At 51.1% G+C, this 18207-nt stretch overlaps 1 protein-coding gene across 1 annotated transcript in view; it reads left to right on the forward strand.

Moving 5' to 3' along the window:
• Positions 1-18207, forward strand: part of SLC25A13 (solute carrier family 25 member 13) — a 138912-nt gene that overhangs the window by 30578 nt on the left and 90127 nt on the right. The gene's annotated exons all lie outside the window — the stretch shown is intronic.

The following is an 18207-nucleotide window of genomic DNA, read 5'->3' on the forward strand; positions in this document are numbered from 1 at the left end:
TGTTTTAAAAAATACTAAGTTTAATGTTTAACATAGGGCTAGCATCCAGTGTGTAGTTGGGTTCTTTTATAGGAAGTTGAGTGGGTGTTGTTGGAGAGGCAAGCTCTTTTGGGTGTGTGTATGTGTGTATAATTTCTTTAGTTGTTACAGATTTCATTGAATTTAGGTCCAGTCTGCCACAGGGAGCACAGAGGCTTGTGAATGGACACTTGAGCAAATAACTGTCTTAGTGAAAGATTATGACACTTAGGACAGCATGCACACTTGGATAACACACATTTTCAAGCTAGCTACCCCACAATTGTTCCTGCTATTTTAGTGAGTTTTAGAAGGGAAAAACTACCAAACATCATTAACCCCCAAACAACTATCATCCAGTAAGTAGACCAAAAGTGTGTACTTTCCAATTCATTGATGTCTCTTGCTGTGCAGTATGTGGTTCTAATGAGTAGCATGTGGCTAAAGTGAGAGAACATATATTGTTCTCTTCTTCACAAGAGATATTTCCATTGTTCTTTGAATTTCCCACAAGATAAAGTTATCCATGCTTCAACATTAATGTTCCTGGACTCTTGGAAATATGCCTGTTTGTTACTGAGGCAGAAGAGGCCGTATTGCCAGAAGGACAGGTTGAATGTTTATGCTAAAAACAGTGATGGACAGCAGAGAATGCGAATCTTTGATGGTGTATGTTTATGGGCATAGGAAAATGATCTTGCACATGGCCAGATGGTTAAATAGCCTTGTTCCAGGACTACTTGTCTTTGTTGTAAGCTGCCTTGTGCAGGTCTCTGTGGAGGCAGCATATAAATGTTCTAAATAGAGAAATAAAAAATGTCTGTTTTTATGTCACGTGCTGTATACTTGCATATTTTGAAGTCTACATTAGCTACACCATTCACTTCAGATTTTCACTCTTGGCCTTCTGAAGCTATAGTATCCAAATACACTTTAAACTTTAAAGTGCTCTTAGAAAACAGTTTTATAGTACAACAGTTATAAATCTACAGAAGACTATTAAACTATTAGAAGCTAAAAAGTAATCTTTCCTGGTTTCACATTGAGGAAGCCAAGAGACTTCTACTTCTGTTTCTCTCCTTGGTGTTTACAGATATAATACTGTTTGCCTTTGCAAGAGAAGCAGGGTTATTGGAGAAATCTATGGATGGCAGAATTTTAAAAGGACCATTGGGTGTATTTGAAATGTTTTATAAAGTATACGTGAGTTTGGTGTAAATGATTATTGTGTTTAACACAAAAGGTGAGTGATTAAAAATGCATTTTAAAGTTAAATGGTATCTCATCTTGTGGACCCAGTGTATCTGTTTTTCAAGATTGCGTTTAAATTATGTTAGTGCACAAAAAAAATCCTCCTAGTGCACCTGTGTTCCTGTATGTGTTTGACAGGATGTTTGCATACAACCTGGGCATGTATAGACCTTGTACATCAAAAATGTTGCCTTTTCAAGGTTCTGCTCTTGAAGCCCAATGGATTGTGTCCAGTATATACAGACATACACATAGGCTCTCCCAGCTGTTATGCACAGGGCAGGAGAAGGGCCAGCAAGTGTAATTGTGCTCTTCTCCTGTGTGCATTGGCTCCTGTGGATGTTCAGTCCCTGTAGGGATTACTGTGAAAATTGTCCAGGATCCTATAACTGCTGTTTCCTTAGTCACATCCTTGAATTGAATGTGGCTCTAGAATGACATTGATCTGTTGCTTGTGTTACCAGAACTGCTCTTTTATTATAATGGGGAATTAGCTGTAGCAGTCTGTAACTATTAATATTAAGCGAGGATCATAACCTATGTTTACGGAGGTCCCGATCCCAGACACTCTAGTGAAAAAGAGGCAGACAAGGAGTAAGGTCCAAACACGTGTATTGAGTGTAGCGTAAGCCTAGCTTGCACAATCATACAAAGAACATACAAGGTCTAAGAAATATAGAGTAGGAAATACAGAGACGTTCGCATTAGCTGGTTCCCAACGATGGTAAGGGAAATACTCACAATCCTGGAGCGAAGCAGAGACACGACAGCGAGGGTGGCCCAATGCCAGCACTGGGACCACAGACGGACAGCAAGGAGGTCTGGATAGGGAATGGCCGAGGCACCGAGTGGTCTGGGAGACCAGCTTAAATACCCCAAAACGTACCCTGGGGCTGGTGCTGTACTTGGTGGTTCTCACAGATTAAAACAAAGGGTCTAATGGGCTACTGAATGGCTTGGATGGGCCACTTTGGTAATCAGATTGTGATAAGTGACACCTCAGGAAGAGGGGACAAAAGAGGGAGGGGGAAATCCAAGTGGGCTGAAAGGATGTTCCAGCGGACAGGGCTTGTCCTGATGTCATCAGCTTCTGGAATGCGGAGGTTTCTTTGAGATGCATTCTCTAAGTGCTTGGGATGGTCAGCACTTAGCTCTTCTCCGGGGCGGCTCCTAAGATATGCAGAGCGGGGCGAGGGGCTCTCGCTGCGGACGTGGTGTGCCCGCTTCGCCGAAATGGCTTCCCAAAGCAGTCTCTTCCTCTGGGTCTTCTGGGTGCCTGAGAACATGGATGCCGGCTGGGCATAGCTGGGGCTGGATAGCAGGCTGCCCGGTAGCGAGGGCAAGCTCGGGGACCGGCCCGCGGGAGGCTCCAGGCGGGAACTGACCAGGGAGCGCCTAGCCAGGCTCGCTGGAGGTTTCCCCGGCAGGCGCCCGGCTGCTAGCAGTGGCTTGGGCCCATATGAGGCAGGCTTCCATGGAGGCAGCGGGAACAACACTTTAAAACACAGTCCAAGGCAGGGGACAGGCACGGTCCGTGGCAGATGGCAGTGCAGGCACGGGGCACACTAGTAACACAGTCCAAACACACACTGGGAATTCCAGATACAGGTCAGGGCAGGGCTGCCCAGAAAGAGAGTCCTTTGTGCAGTTACCCAAACATGGAGTCAGTAAACTACACAGTCTATAGCAGAAGCAAGGTAATTGACACGCAGGCAGGAAACTGACACGTGTATCAGAACACACACGTGCAAAGCAGTCTTTGTGCAGCAGTGAAACAGTAATGCAGGAAACTTTAGCACAGTTCATGGCAGGCCTTAAAGCAGGGGAGGGGGCCTACTTGGCAACAATTCCCCCCCTCGGAGACCCCGTGACGTCAGGCGCGCGGGTCTCCGAACTTGACTTCAAAGGCGAGGTGGTCGGCAATGTCCGGTGGTCGAGCTTCGAGCGAAGAAGGAGTGGGAAGGGAAGGAGGGGGAGGCGTCACTCAAAAATTTAGTTTGGAGAACCACCTAACCGAATAAGTGCAATTTAGATCAGCCAATGGGCTGCAGGTCTCTGGGTTCACACCAGGGGGTGTGCTAAGTGCAATCGTCAGAATAAATAGCAATAATTCATAGCAATAGTAATTCATAGTAATAGGCAGCAATGATCAATTCATGCATATAAATAGCAATAATTCATAATTGTGTACATTGATTAATTCATGGTGGGAGGTAATTCATACGGAATTCATGGAGGATTAAAACACTTAAAACCAGGGGCAATTCCTATACATGGATTAATTCATAAGCATAAGTTTAAAAGCAAAGGCAATTCATGGTTCAATTCATGAATGTAGGATTAAAAGCAATTCATACAAGGTAAAGTGAAATGTGCAAGCAAGGCATAGTTCATCAAGGGTAGAGTAATTCACAAATGGCTAAAATCATAAATACATATATGTGATTAAAAGCAATAGTTCATGAAGTCAAAAGCAGCAAGAATAAAAGCAAGTGCGTGGAAACAATTCATGAGGGGTAGGCGGCGGAAGGGCTCATGGGGGCAGAAAAATAAACTCTGCGATTAAAAACCAAATCAATATGGCTGGATTAAAATCAAATTCATAGACTGGAACTGCCTCGGCGGAGGGAGTTGGGTTAAGAAGGCAATTCAAAAGGTTAAAATCAAATTCATCGGGATAAAGTTCATGGGCGCACTTGCAGTAGATAGAGGGAGGGACTAGTTCGGGGCTAAATTCATGGGAGTGAAATTCATGAAAGCAATGGGAAGAAATTCATAAAACAATAGAGCAACAAAGATCACAGACGGCTTCAGTCAGCAGTACAGCTGCTGGACTGGGTTGCATATTTACAGAAACAAGCAAACTTGGTCCATGTATTCCAAAACACACTTCCACCCCCCCTTGCTGTCTGCGTCAATCCGCAGGGCAGGGTCAGCGGGCGGCGAGAAGGGCTTCAGACACACAGTTCTAGTCCTCATGGAGGTGGCGCTGCTGGCGGTCGTTCGTAGGCAGGCCGTGGGCTGGGAGGCAGAGAAATGCGTCCCCCCCTAGTCCACAAGAGGGCCTCGGAGTGGTGTCCGGCAGCGAAGCGTCCATGGGGCTGGTTCAGGATCCGTACACACAGTAATAAACATAATCATAGTTCATACCGGCACAAGCAATAAAACAAACAAGGGTTAAAGGAGGGCGCCAAGAATAACCATTAGGGCAAGAGGAGGTCGGGGTTGTAATGATCCAAACGGTAAGACAGTTGGAGTTGCTGGAGCTGTCGGCGGCTCCAACAGCCCAAATAGAGCAGTGAGGCACATAACAAAACTTGGAAGGCCAAAATAACAATAATCGGGTGCAAAGCCAAATTGTAAATTCCAGTGGCAGTGGGGCTCCAGCCAAAGAGGGTTTCCCACCACGAGTGCTCACCGGTGGTCTTGATTCGTTGGACCAGGTCCAGGATCTCCTTTCCGTTGTGGGACACAACCAAAGCAGTGGTATCCCCGTCCCTCTGGATGCTCTGGAGGGTGCGGTGGAGCTGCGGGTGGGTCAGGAGCTCGTGGATTAGCTCCAGACCGATGCCGAGGGAGATGGGCTTCACATGTCGATAGATGGAGGGTGCCACCAGGATCTCTTCTTGGGTCCAGACCGGTACCGTGTAGGTGAAGTCGCAGACTGCTACTGAAGACAGATTACAGAAGCAGCGGTTGACTCCCGGGATCACGGGCTTAAGCTGGAACGAGTTCAAGACCACAAAGTCGCAGGCCGTTCGCACGCAGGCACATCCTTTCCCAATGTAGACCACAGCGGAGCTGTTCTCCCGGACGACCTCGAAAGAGCATTCGTTGAGGGCGTCGACTTGCGGGGCTACACAGGGGTGATGCGGTGCAAAGGCTTGGTCCTGGCAAATGAAGCCGGTCTGGTCTCGATGCTGGCACCCTTGGAGGCTGACGAGCTGCCATCCGGTCGGGGTGAAGCGGGCCCAATGGTCGGGGTGGCGGGCGTAGAGGACTTCGGTATCGCTGACTTGGAGTCCCAGAGGCACGACTGGATACACATGGAATGACTCGTGCGCACTGGCCGTTAATAAAAATAATTTAAGCTCCTGGGTGGTCGGTGAGAATGAGGAATTTACAAGAGACCACCAGGATTCAAGCTCCAGTTCAATGGGTGACAATTTGGGCATAATCAATCTTTTAATTTCCAGGGGCAAATGCCCGTCCGTGGCTTGCCGAATTAGCCCCATGGCCACAGCCTGATTTAATTGTTGGGCTTGCATACATGCCATGGCTATTGACATGTTGCGTTCCAAAGACTGTGTTCCTTTGAGTAGCAGAGAAAAATCTCTTTCAATTTGACTCTCCCAGTTAACTAAAATGGAGCTGATCTCGTGTTGCCCATTTGAAATGGAATTTAGGGACTGCACCACCGGTTTACCTAAGTCGGAGATGCTAGTCGTGACATGGGCAAACTTATTAGCGAGAGTCTCAATATTGACCGAATCCATGATTGCTAAGCCTCCGGCTGCAGGAGCAGTCCAGTCGGCAATGCTTCGTCTGGCACGCGAGAGAGAGGGGGAGGGATCGATCCACAGTTGTAGCCATGCATTCCAACCCTTGCTACCGGCCTCCAGATAGGGAGCGCACTGCGGCAGCCTCTGGGTTACATTTAGCTCAGCTAAGTCTATGCGGACCTCTTTTAAAGACATTTGCGGGTGGACTAGAACTCTCTCTCGAATGTCAGTTTTCAAAACATGGGAGCCCACTATATGCGTGCCGCCTTGGCTTAATTGTTCATTGCTAGCAATCAAAGGGTCAATTTGGATGGCGTGGGTCTCCTGGGTCTGGATCAGCAGGGAATAATTGCCTGGTTCGTGAGTCAAATTCACAAAGAGCAGCCCAAGCCGGTGAAATTTCTCTACTAGGGGCTTGGTTTGGCATTCGGGCGTCTGTTGAACCAGTATCCAATCAGGTGGGCCGTGTTTGGCTAGGTCTTCCTCTTTTACAATCCAGGTCAGGTTCTCCCAGCGTTCTATAGCGAAGGAGAGAACTGTGCCTGAAGGGGGCGTGATAGTGACAGATGCAGACTCAGTGGTAGTGGTGCCTAGTAGGATGGTCATTCTAAAGGGGTCTCCTGCCTTCCATACTGCGGCCGACACTAAAATAACTTCACAGTATGGTCCGAAAGCCTCAGTGACAAATGGCGAGGTTTCGACATTGGCAGGGGTGGTATATTTGTCTACCACCGGGACTGCGGTGGGGGCTGGCCTGATACGGGGAAGAAACATACATGGAATTGGAGCAAGAGGTGAAACCGTATCAGTAGGCGAGTAACAGACTAATTCTTGAGACAGAGTTTTTACTCCTACACATAAAATAACAAGCTCTGGGGGTCGGATCCACTGCTCTTCGCAACTGCGGAAGTTTGTGCGATCCGTGGGGGTGGTCATATTAATCTGCTGCACAACTTTGCAGACCATCATTTCATTCCCTGCTAGTGTATTAATACATCTCCAGTGGGGGTAGGGCATTAATTTGGACGGGCGTCCCTCTATTAGGGTGCCTGCCAGCACGAGCAAACACAGAGTAGCCAGGTGCCTCATCTCCTGGCCTTCCTTTCCTTTCTGTGGCGAAAATATCCTGGGGAGACCTGCGGATATAAGTACAGGTTCCCTGAGTTTGTTGCAGCAAAATAAATGAATGAAGTGAAGTGGGGAAAAAGAGGGAGGGCATTTTTTTTCTGCCAGCACTGTCTATTAGGTGGGGCTCGAACGAGAAGTCCCGGAGCACTAAGCGAGCCTTCCAGCTTGTTGCTCTGGGGAACTCCTGTGCAGGGGCTTCTTCCTATAGCATGTATATTTCGGGGGGGACGTCTTTACGTCGAGCAAGGGTCGGCTGTGCGTTAGGCGGGATTATGCAAACTCGCCCCAGGGGTCTCTGGGTGCCTGGACTATGTGGCCTTCAGATGCCCCTTGCTCGGTGGCGGGCTATTTTTATTTTACGGGCTGAGAGCTATCGGTCCGGCTCGGCCTGGCCTTGCCGTTTTAAAACGAAAAAAAACTAGAGAGCGGCTTACATTAACTATAAGGGTTGCTGCAGACGGGGGCCCTCGCTTTAATTTTCAAAAATAGGCCTTCGTCATATGTTTGCAGGACAACCAATTTTTGGAGGGACTCCCTCGGGAGGCCCCGTTTTCTGGTTTTAAAAAAAAAGGTACACCGGGCAAAAAGAAAAATGCACTGAGCACAAAAGAAAAATACACTGAGCAAAAAGCATACGGGTGTGGGGTACTTTCGGGTTGCCCTCACTTGGAAGGCCTGGCAGGGCTTCATTATATCTTCAATATGTCTCCCCCCCTTCTTTTCCCTTGTGCGGTACGGGCAAGGGAAAAGATTACGTGGGGCGGGCGGCTGCTGGCGGAAAGGGCCGAAGTGGAGCCGAAGGTGCTCGGCGGCGTTTATCGAAAAGCGGCGGAGGCGGCCGAGGTCTGCCGGCGCCACTGGGTCTGGGTTATTCGGGGGTCATCTTGGCGCGGGGGATCCTGGCTATGTAAATGAGGCACGCTGCCCCTTGTGCGTGGCGAACGCACCCCAATAACATATTCCAGAGGGCACATATTTACAAAATACTGGCGGGTCTTTTATTTTTGCACTAAAGCGTACTAACTGGTGGCGCCGTATAGCAACTCACCATGACGAATATGAACATTAGTAAAAGAGAGGTGTTGGGCTATCTGGGGGACCTTTTCCAGGGGAGGCACGGCCCTCAAAGCCAAAGCCGACCATCATGCGAAAGCGTGGGTCTGGCAGGTGAGACCCCGAATCTACGTAGATGCGGGATCTTCACCAGCACGGCGGGTGAAATGTTTTCAAACAAAGAAATCACCTTTTTTGGTGGTTTCAACGTTGGAAGACTGCATTCACTTTTGGGCTAAAGCCTCTCCAAACACTTTCACACACAGCAAATCTCTTTTGCCTGTGCAATTTTTTCCCGAACATGCGGCTTACAATCCAATTAAGAATCACTCTCGGTGGTGGTCCTATTTGGCTTTGGTTGCCGTGTCTTCCCCAAGGGTCCCAACTGTGGGGCCCGCCTAATGAAGTTAAAGAATAGAACTGGAAAAACTTTTGACATTCACACCTATATCTACATATTCTACTGTTTCTTTTATACTAAGGCTACAAAGGTCTGGTCTAAGGGAACACAGGGTATCTCTGGCCCAGGGTGAAGGGATATCTGGCGAATCACTGGGCAGAGGGGGGCTAGGCTGGTGGCGGCTCCCCCAGGATCATACACAGGAGGGGCAGTTTGCAGCGGCTTCCCTTTCCATTCTTTTAACTGAGAGGCGTGAAAGTATTTTAACCAAGTGCCTCCTGTCTTTCTCTGGATAGCTACCTGATAGACGGCTGGGGAGACTCTTTTCGTGATGGGGACTGGGCCTTGCCATTTGGCTGCTAGTGAATGCGCCTTTTGCGAGAACTTCCTGTACAGAACGAGCTGTCCTTCCTCCCACTGCCTGGGGTTCCTGACCCATCCTAATTTGCGGTCCATATCTTTCTGAGCGGTGCCCAACTTCTGGGCCACTTGCATGTGGACGGCGTGTATGGATGAGAGCAGGTCCTGGACCCAAGCGTCATTAATCACTACGGGCTGCATATCAGAAGGGAGCTGCGTATCTAGCCAGAAGGCTTCCGGGAGCTGCATTCTTCGCCCTGTCATTACCATATGGGGTGTGAGCCCGTGAACTGCGGTGGTACCTCTGATGGCCATTAGGATTATGGGGAGTTTTTCATCCCAGTCTCTCCCGGAGGAGCGAACCATTTTGCGGAGAGCCTCCTTGAGGGTCCGGTTGGTTCTTTCTATGGCGCCCGAAGCTTGAGGGTGGCCGGCTATGTGGAAGCGTTGCTGGATGCCTAGCGCCTTGCAGAGCTCCTGCGTGACTTCTCCGATGAAGTGTGAGCCTAAATCAGAGTCCATGACTCTCACAATGCCCCATCTTGAAAAGACATTGTTGAACAGTAGTTTGGCTGTGGTGGCTGCATTGTTGCGCTTGCACGGAAACGCTTCGACCCATTTGCTGAAGGGGTCTATGACAGTGAGACAGTAGCGATTGCCGCGAGGAGTGGGGGGAAGGGGGCCGATAAAGTCAATTTGTATGCGAGCCCAGGGTCCGTCAATTCTCTGATGCTGGAGGGGAGCTCTAGGTCCGGTGGGGTCTGCATTGACCATAGCGCAGGACAGACAGTTGTCTACCCATTGCGCTACTTCGGTGCGCATGCCAGGCCACCAACCAACCTCTTTTACCCTTTCCAGAGTCAGATCCTTGCCTCGGTGTCCCTGTTCGTGGACAAACTGAATTAAGTCAGCCCTACCTTCCAATGGCACTACCCAGTGGCGTTCGCCGGCTGCATCTACTGCCCAAACTATGCCTTCCTCTTCTCTGATCATGAGTCTCCCTGTCTGATCCCTTCCTGCGGCTAGGAGGTCAGTTATTTCTGGGTCAGATTGCTGCAGTTGTGCTAGGTCTAGTGTTCCTGCGGTTCCCTGGACTTGGCTGCGGGCTTGTGCCCGAGTGGTGACAGGGCGGAGGGGACAATCGGTGGCTGGTTCCGGTAGGGGAGCATTTTCAGTGGCGGCTGCCTTGGCTGCGAGGTCCGCCTGGTCATTCCAATAAGCGGTCTCTGAGTTTGTCTTCTGGTGTCCCTTGACATGGGTAACCTGCGTTGGGCCTGAGCGGGACTGAAGGAGTGCTGCTACTTGCTGCCATAGCTGTAGGTGGGCTACGGGTTTCCCATCACTAGCTCTCCATCCCTGATTCTGCCACACCGGGAGCCAGACCGTGGCGGCTTTGGCCGTCCAATCCGAGTCTGTGTAAATGGCCAGCGGGCTTTCTGGGGGCTCAAACTCAAGCACTGCCAGAAGCGCTTGCACCTCAGCCGCTTGGCTGGAATGGGGGCGGGCTGGACCTTTGAGAGTATGGGCGTCACTCACTCGCACGGCGCCGTAGCCTGTCCGGGGGGAGCCTCCAACGTGGAAGGAGGAGCCGTCACAGAACCAGCATGTGAAGCCGTTCTGTCGGGCTTCCTCAAGCGGGGCTCCCCAAGTGACTGGCCAGACAACCTGCGGTGGCGGGTCCAGGGGGCACTCGTGCTCGGTTCCAGTTACTAACAGGCCATAGGGGGCGGGTGGCTCGGTGGCTTCCTTTTTAAATTCCACTCCGCGGTTGACTAGGGCCAGGGTCCACTGCGCTATGCGGGCGTTTGAGACTTGTCCATCTTGTATTTTTCCCGACAGGATATATTTGAGAGGCGTGTGAGTGGTTTGAACTATTGTACGTGACCCTCCTATGATAAATTCCCAATGGGTCAGACTCCAAACTAGAGCAAGGCAAGTCTTTTCGCATGGGCTGAACTTGGTCTCTACTGACGTTAGATTGCGAGAGGCATAGGCTACTACTCTAGCGGTTCCCGCTTGCTGCTGGGTGAGCGTGGCTCCTATGCTCTTGTCTGATACTGCTAACTGAATAAAGAATGGCTGGGTGACATCTGGATGGGCTAGGGCCGGGGCCGCGGCCAGGCTACGCTTTAGCTCGGCTAAGGCTGTCTGTTGCTCCGGTCCCCACTCCCAGGGAGTGTTCTTCTTGAGGAGAGCATAAAGGGGGCGAGCTTTGTCTGCAAAGGACTCGATGAAGTCTCGGGAAAAGTTAAAAGTTCCTAGAAGGGCTCTGAGTGAGGGGACATCGGTGGGTGCAGGCAGCTTGGAAATGACCTCCATTCGCTGGGCATCCGGGGTGCGACCCTCGGGTCCCAGGGTCAGACCCAGGTACTTGACGCTGGTCTGAACCAATTGGGCCTTTTCCCTGCTTGCCTTGAACCCAGTCTCGCGGAGGAGTTCCAGGACTTCCCTGGTGATTTGGCGGGCTAATTCTTCCGTGGGGGCGTGGACTAAAATGTCATCCACGTAGCTCAGTACATGGGGCCTCGAGGAGGGTTGGAGGCGTTCCCACATCTGGACTACATGGGCATGACAAATACTGGGGCTGGAGTGGAATCCCTGGGGTGTCCGTTTGAATGCGTATTGCTGGCCGCGGAAAGTGAACGCGAACTTGTACCAGCAAGACTCATGCAACCGGATAGAGTGGAAAGCATTGGCCAGGTCTATGACCGAGTAGAACCGGGACCCAGCGGCAATGGCCGTTAGGATCTCATTGTACTTGGCCACAACCGGGGCAACTGGAGGGGTGGTGGCATTCAGGGCACGGAAGTCGACCGTCATTCTCCAGGTCACTCCATCTGCTTTCAGAACTGGCCACAATGGGGCGTTGCAGATGGACTGCATCGGGAGTATGACGTCCCACTCAAGGAGTCCTTCTATAGTTTTGGCTATCCCTGCCTCAGCTTCCGCTGGGTACTTGTACTGTCGTTGGGGAGGGGGGTCCTTTCCTTCAATCAGGACGCAGGCGCCCTTCACTATCCCACACTCGGCCTTGTCTGTCACCCACACTTCGGGAAAGTCCTGAACCCAGGGGTCTCCTGTGATGGGGGCGAGAGGGAGGGGGGCCTTAAGGGCTGCGCACCGATGGATTGCATTGACGAAGTCTGGGCCTCCTGGGATGCGCCACAGGAGCCCATTTGCTAGGTCGATGGTCAGTCCCTCGGCACGGAAAAATGGCATGCCCAAAAGTCCATCATCTTCTCCCCGGTTTGCGCATGCCGAAATCCTGGTGGCCAGGTTCCCAACGGAGAGGGGGATATCCTGCCAGACCTGGGATTCCTGCATGCCGCCTCCAAAACCGGCGAGTTGCATGGTTGTGGGGGTCTGGGTGCCCTTCGTGACTAAGGTGGGCCGGAGTATGTTAAGTGAAGCTCCGGTATCTATGAGGAGAGTGGCAGGCTTCTTCTTTTCCCCGGGAGTCCCGATCCCTGCCTTCACTGTCGGTCTCCCCCATGTGTCCGGCTTTAGTTTGGCAACTATGCCCACGGAGGGAGACTGGGACTCGGGGCAACCCTATTCTGATCCTGCACACTGGTCGGTGGAAGCGGCGCTTCCTCTAAAGGGGTTGTTGGGGCTCGGTCGTTCCCGGACCGCAGCTATCGGGGGACTCGAGAAGGGAGGGTCCGGCGGTAAAGGGGGCGCTGACGGAGGTACTGGGGGCTGTTGCTGGTCTTCCCACTCCATGATCGCCTTCATTAGAACGGACGTGGGCTTCCCATCGAATAGCTCCATGTTCGCTCCAATGTTTTTGAGGCGCATCCATAGCTCCCAACGGAGGGAGTCCCTGGACTGGGGCGTGCTGCCGCGGTCCCGGTAGCCCTCGTGGTCGCCCTGCGATGCTCCCCAAGCGTTAGACTGATCTGGAGGCGGGTAGACCTGATGATTGTACGGGTGTGATGCTCGCGAGTGAGAAGGGGCTAGGGGCGCCTCCTGTAATCGGGGCTCGTGGGGTCCCTGCTGGGAGGAGGAACTGTAACTCGGGGTGGGCGCAAAGGAAACTCCCGGGCGGTAGTCCCTTGGTCCTCTTCCCCGGTTAAAGCTACTGCTCCTTCCCCTCAGGATCCCTCCCCTTGCCTCCGGGTACGGGCTGCGTCCCTGTGGTCGGTATTGAGAGTGGGGGCCATGGTTGGCATAGGTGACTGCACTTATCGGCTCGCTTTCCTTTCTACGAGAGGCCGGGGACTTCACATGGCGGATGGCGCCGGTCTCTCGCAACAGGCCAGCAATGCTCCTGATGCGGGATTCCAGCTCTCCCCATGTAATGCTCCCGGGCTCTACTCCTGCTAGGGCCAGGCGGGTGGTGCTGTTGAGTCCATCTATGACTGCCCTCCTAAATTCTAAGTCGTCGAAGTCCGGCATGTCGCTCAAGTCTAAATCTACCTCGTCTGCTAGTTCGGCTAGGAGCTGTTTCCTGGCTAAATATGCCTCTGGATCCTCTCCGGGTTTTTGAGACTCTGCAATATACAGGGCTTTTAAACTCTTGGTGGGCCACAGGAAGGCACACAACTCTTTCATGGCACCATACTGACTGCGAGTGGCTAGTCTCCTGTTAGAAATGTATGCATTAAGAGAGGTGACTATTTCGGGGCTGGCACAATGGCGGGCCAGCTGAGCTACATCGGAGCCACTGGTGGAAGGCTGGGACATGGTCACATGAGCAAACCATTGTATAGCTGAGTCTCGGTTCAGGGGTCCCATGCGGTCAGCTATGGCTTGGAGCTCATCGGGCCTCCAATTGCGGGTCTCCTTAACTATTCGGTCTGTCTTCCTGCCATCATCGTCTGTGGTGACAATTTCTTTAGTAGCTATTGGATGGAGGGGCTGTGGAGCTTCCTCGGGCTGGGACGAAGGGGGTGACCAACTGTCGGTACTACCTTCGGGGAGGGCCAAGAGGGCTGAGGGGTGCACGGCGGAAATTACGGCCTGTTGCATCCCCAAGTGTCGTTTCAGGGCCTCTAGCTCCCTCTTACAAGCGGAATGGTCCGCGGCTGCGGTTTTAGACTGGTTGTGGTCCGCCATGAACCGGGCGGCATGGGTGAGCTTAGTAATCTCCTCTTGTCCCTCAGTTAATGCGTGCTCAGCCATATCGGCACGAGCGGCGGCCGCTTCAGCCTTGTGCTGGGCGTCCTGGAGGGCGGTAGTTAATCCTTGCTTTTCTAGTATGAAATTGACGCGTTCGGCGCGCCACTCAACTGCTTTCTCCTCATGGTTTCTTTCCTGTTCGACTAGTTTGGCCCTGAGAGTCTGGATTTCTAGGCGCAAGGCGTCCTGCTCTCGTTTGGACCTATCCTCTAACTCCTCCTGTGCTGTTTGCAACTTGCTAATTAGGGACACACTGTCCTGTAGGGCGGTGAAAAGTGCCCAGGCTCCATATCTGTCCTTCTTGCTAGACCTAGGTTTCTCCTTGTCACAGAAGTCCTGGAAGGCGCTTCTAACTATGTGGAGTGGGTCGGGTCCCTTGAAGGAACCGGCTTCCCAAGGGCAATCTCCCTTCTTCACTAGCCACTTCTCCAGGCGGGGCACGGTGGGGTTTGCCCGGTACATCTTGCTTTCGTTTAAGGCTGATCACGGGGGAGGTTAAAGAGTGGATCAGCGACACCAGGGGTGGGGCGATTAAAGCTGCTCAAGGGTTTTAACAACTTCTTCCTCTCTATGTCCCTTTTGGGAGGTTTATCCTTCCCTCAGGTCCTCAAGGGTTTTTACTGGGGGGTTTTAAGGTTCTACTTTTAGGTTCACAAGGGTATTTCTAAGGGTTCTACACTCAATCCTTCTCCTCCGGGGGAGAGGGGAAAATTCCTATTCCCGTTTCAAGCTTGCCTACAAGCCACGGGACCAGGAAAAGTTTACTGGCTCAAAGGGTGCTCTCAAGCTCTCTAAGCCCAAGAACCAAAAACGCTCAGTGCTCCCAAGCCTCTGCTCAGAAGCCAAAGCTCAGGGGTCTCCCAAGCCTATACTCGGAAAACCAAAGCTCAGGGGTCTCCCAAGCCTATGCGCTCAGAAAACCAAAAAGTGTTCCCAAGCCTCTGCTTAGAAACTGCAATTAAGGGGTCTCCCAAGCCTCTGCTCAGGCAACAAGAAATGCTCCCAAGCCTCTGCTTGGAAGCTACAAATGCTCTCAAGCTCTCTAAGCCCAAGAACTGTACTCAAAAAGTTCCCAGGCCTCGTGCTCAGAGACAAACGGTTAAACTGTCTCCAAGCCAAGACCAAAAGACTGAAAGCGCTCAAGGACTGCCTCTGCAAGTCCCCAAGCAAAAGGGCCCAGGAGTAAATTTTACTGTACTCCCAAGCGTGGTGCGCTCAAGAGTTCTAACAACTCCCAAGCAAAAGGGTGCCCAAGAGTCCCACTGACTCCCAAGCGAGGGGTGCCCACGAGTCTGACTTAGAACTCGCAAGCGGAAAGGCGCCCAAGAGTCTACCTTAAAACTCTTAAGCACGGTGCGGCAGGCTGCCGCGGGGCTTCAGGAACCTGGCTTCAGATTCCCAAAGCTAAACTAAACGAACGGACTATCGATCCCTTCACGTTTCCTCCGGAGCGGGGATTGAAGCCTAAGTGCTGGCAGGAACGGGGGTTTGGACGGACTTAGGAGAGACGGGGGAGGGCAGAAGAGAATTTTATATGTGCTGCTTCAGGATATATATAAATCTATAGAGCCTACTTCTGGGATCCCACCCACATAGACGCGTTTAGGCGGCCCGGAAGGTGGCCAGGAACTTCACCAGTTCAGAGGTCCTCACCCACAGTACACCGGTTATAACGGCTGGAGGGCCTCGCGGTGCACCACAAAAGGCAAGTAGTCCAAAGCTGGCTGAAGGAGGAAATGGGGGAAAAGCCAACCCACAAGATAGAAATGCTCGCTAGAGCCACACACATTCACACTTTTAATTCCCTGAGCTAAATTGCGCTCTTTGCACTGAGGTCTGGAAAATTTTCCTCTAAGTCAGTTCGCTGAAAACACGCGTGTCGACTCACGTGTATTCACACGAACTGGGTTATGCCCGCATTCTCCACCAGTAAACTGTTACCAGAACTGCTCTTTTATTATAATGGGGAATTAGCTGTAGCAGTCTGTAACTATTAATATTAAGCGAGGATCATAACCTATGTTTACGGAGGTCCCGATCCCAGACACTCTAGTGAAAAAGAGGCAGACAAGGAGTAAGGTCCAAACACGTGTATTGAGTGTAGCGTAAGCCTAGCTTGCACAATCATACAAAGAACATACAAGGTCTAAGAAATATAGAGTAGGAAATACAGAGACGTTCGCATTAGCTGGTTCCCAACGATGGTAAGGGAAATACTCACAATCCTGGAGCGAAGCAGAGACACGACAGCGAGGGTGGCCCAATGCCAGCACTGGGACCACAGACGGACAGCAAGGAGGTCTGGATAGGGAATGGCCGAGGCACCGAGTGGTCTGGGAGACCAGCTTAAATACCCCAAAACGTACCCTGGGGCTGGTGCTGTACTTGGTGGTTCTCACAGATTAAAACAAAGGGTCTAATGGGCTACTGAATGGCTTGGATGGGCCACTTTGGTAATCAGATTGTGATAAGTGACACCTCAGGAAGAGGGGACAAAAGAGGGAGGGGGAAATCCAAGTGGGCTGAAAGGATGTTCCAGCGGACAGGGCTTGTCCTGATGTCATCAGCTTCTGGAATGCGGAGGTTTCTTTGAGATGCATTCTCTAAGTGCTTGGGATGGTCAGCACTTAGCTCTTCTCCGGGGCGGCTCCTAAGATATGCAGAGCGGGGCGAGGGGCTCTCGCTGCGGACGTGGTGTGCCCGCTTCGCCGAAATGGCTTCCCAAAGCAGTCTCTTCCTCTGGGTCTTCTGGGTGCCTGAGAACATGGATGCCGGCTGGGCATAGCTGGGGCTGGATAGCAGGCTGCCCGGTAGCGAGGGCAAGCTCGGGGACCGGCCCGCGGGAGGCTCCAGGCGGGAACTGACCAGGGAGCGCCTAGCCAGGCTCGCTGGAGGTTTCCCCGGCAGGCGCCCGGCTGCTAGCAGTGGCTTGGGCCCATATGAGGCAGGCTTCCATGGAGGCAGCGGGAACAACACTTTAAAACACAGTCCAAGGCAGGGGACAGGCACGGTCCGTGGCAGATGGCAGTGCAGGCACGGGGCACACTAGTAACACAGTCCAAACACACACTGGGAATTCCAGATACAGGTCAGGGCAGGGCTGCCCAGAAAGAGAGTCCTTTGTGCAGTTACCCAAACATGGAGTCAGTAAACTACACAGTCTATAGCAGAAGCAAGGTAATTGACACGCAGGCAGGAAACTGACACGTGTATCAGAACACACACGTGCAAAGCAGTCTTTGTGCAGCAGTGAAACAGTAATGCAGGAAACTTTAGCACAGTTCATGGCAGGCCTTAAAGCAGGGGAGGGGGCCTACTTGGCAACACTTGGACAACTGAAAAAACATTGCTTTTAACCAGTTATTTGTTGCTCCATAACTTTAACTGGGCCTATATGCATTAGTATCTTCTCTCTGTGTGTGTATGTGCATGTACATAGGATACTTTAGACAAAGCAAAAGTGTCATAGTTAGATTTTTTTTGTAAGCTGCTTTTGAATAATTCATTTTAGAAAAGTGATCAGTTTAGCTTAATATAATATTTAATATAAGATATTTTTAGGATATTTAAATATTTGGGTGAACGACAGAGACTCAGTGGTATTTAGAAAATTTGTATGTCTTCTTAGAGATTTGCTTTAGGTGATGCAGAAAGTTAAAGCAACAGAACTAAATTATAAAAACACACATTCATATAAACACAGAATGCTGCACTGGGGGAAAGAATCTTAATGGAAAGATGGATTGTAGGGGAAGAGGCAGCCTTCATGTACCCCTGCTCAAAGCCATTTAGAATCTTAAAACTGAGAACCAACTTTTTGAATTGTACCTAGAAATAAACTGAGAGCAGTACAGATCTTTACAACAAAGGGATAATTTGGTATCTGTTTCCAGCCCTCAGTTTGGGCCAGTTGAAGTTTCTGGCCAGTTTTACCATGCAGAAGTTCTCAGATTTGTATGAACACATTTATTTTACTTCATTTATACCCAGCATTTTTTCCCAGTGGGGACCCAAAGCCGCTTTCACCTCTCTTCACCATGTTTTCCTCCCAACAACCCTGTGAGGTAGGTTAGACTGAGAGATTGGGACTGGCTTCCGTGGCAGAGTGGGGAATCGAAACTGGTTGCCCGAATCCTAGGCCATCACTGTAGCCACTATACCAGACTGGTACATGAAGCTAGCAGTGTTACATTGTGTCGTATAATTGGTCTGTGAAGGTTAGTATTGACTGGCAGTACCTCTCCAGAATCGTTCATATCACTCCATACCTGATCCTTATAAATGGAGGTACTATGGATTAAACCTAGGACTTTCTGTTTGCAAAGCAGGCGCTCTACCACTGAGCCATGGCTACTTCCCCCCTTTGTTCCTTAA

Source organism: Eublepharis macularius, chromosome 11, assembly GCF_028583425.1.
Source record: "Eublepharis macularius isolate TG4126 chromosome 11, MPM_Emac_v1.0, whole genome shotgun sequence".
Taxonomy (NCBI): domain Eukaryota; kingdom Metazoa; phylum Chordata; class Lepidosauria; order Squamata; family Eublepharidae; genus Eublepharis; species Eublepharis macularius.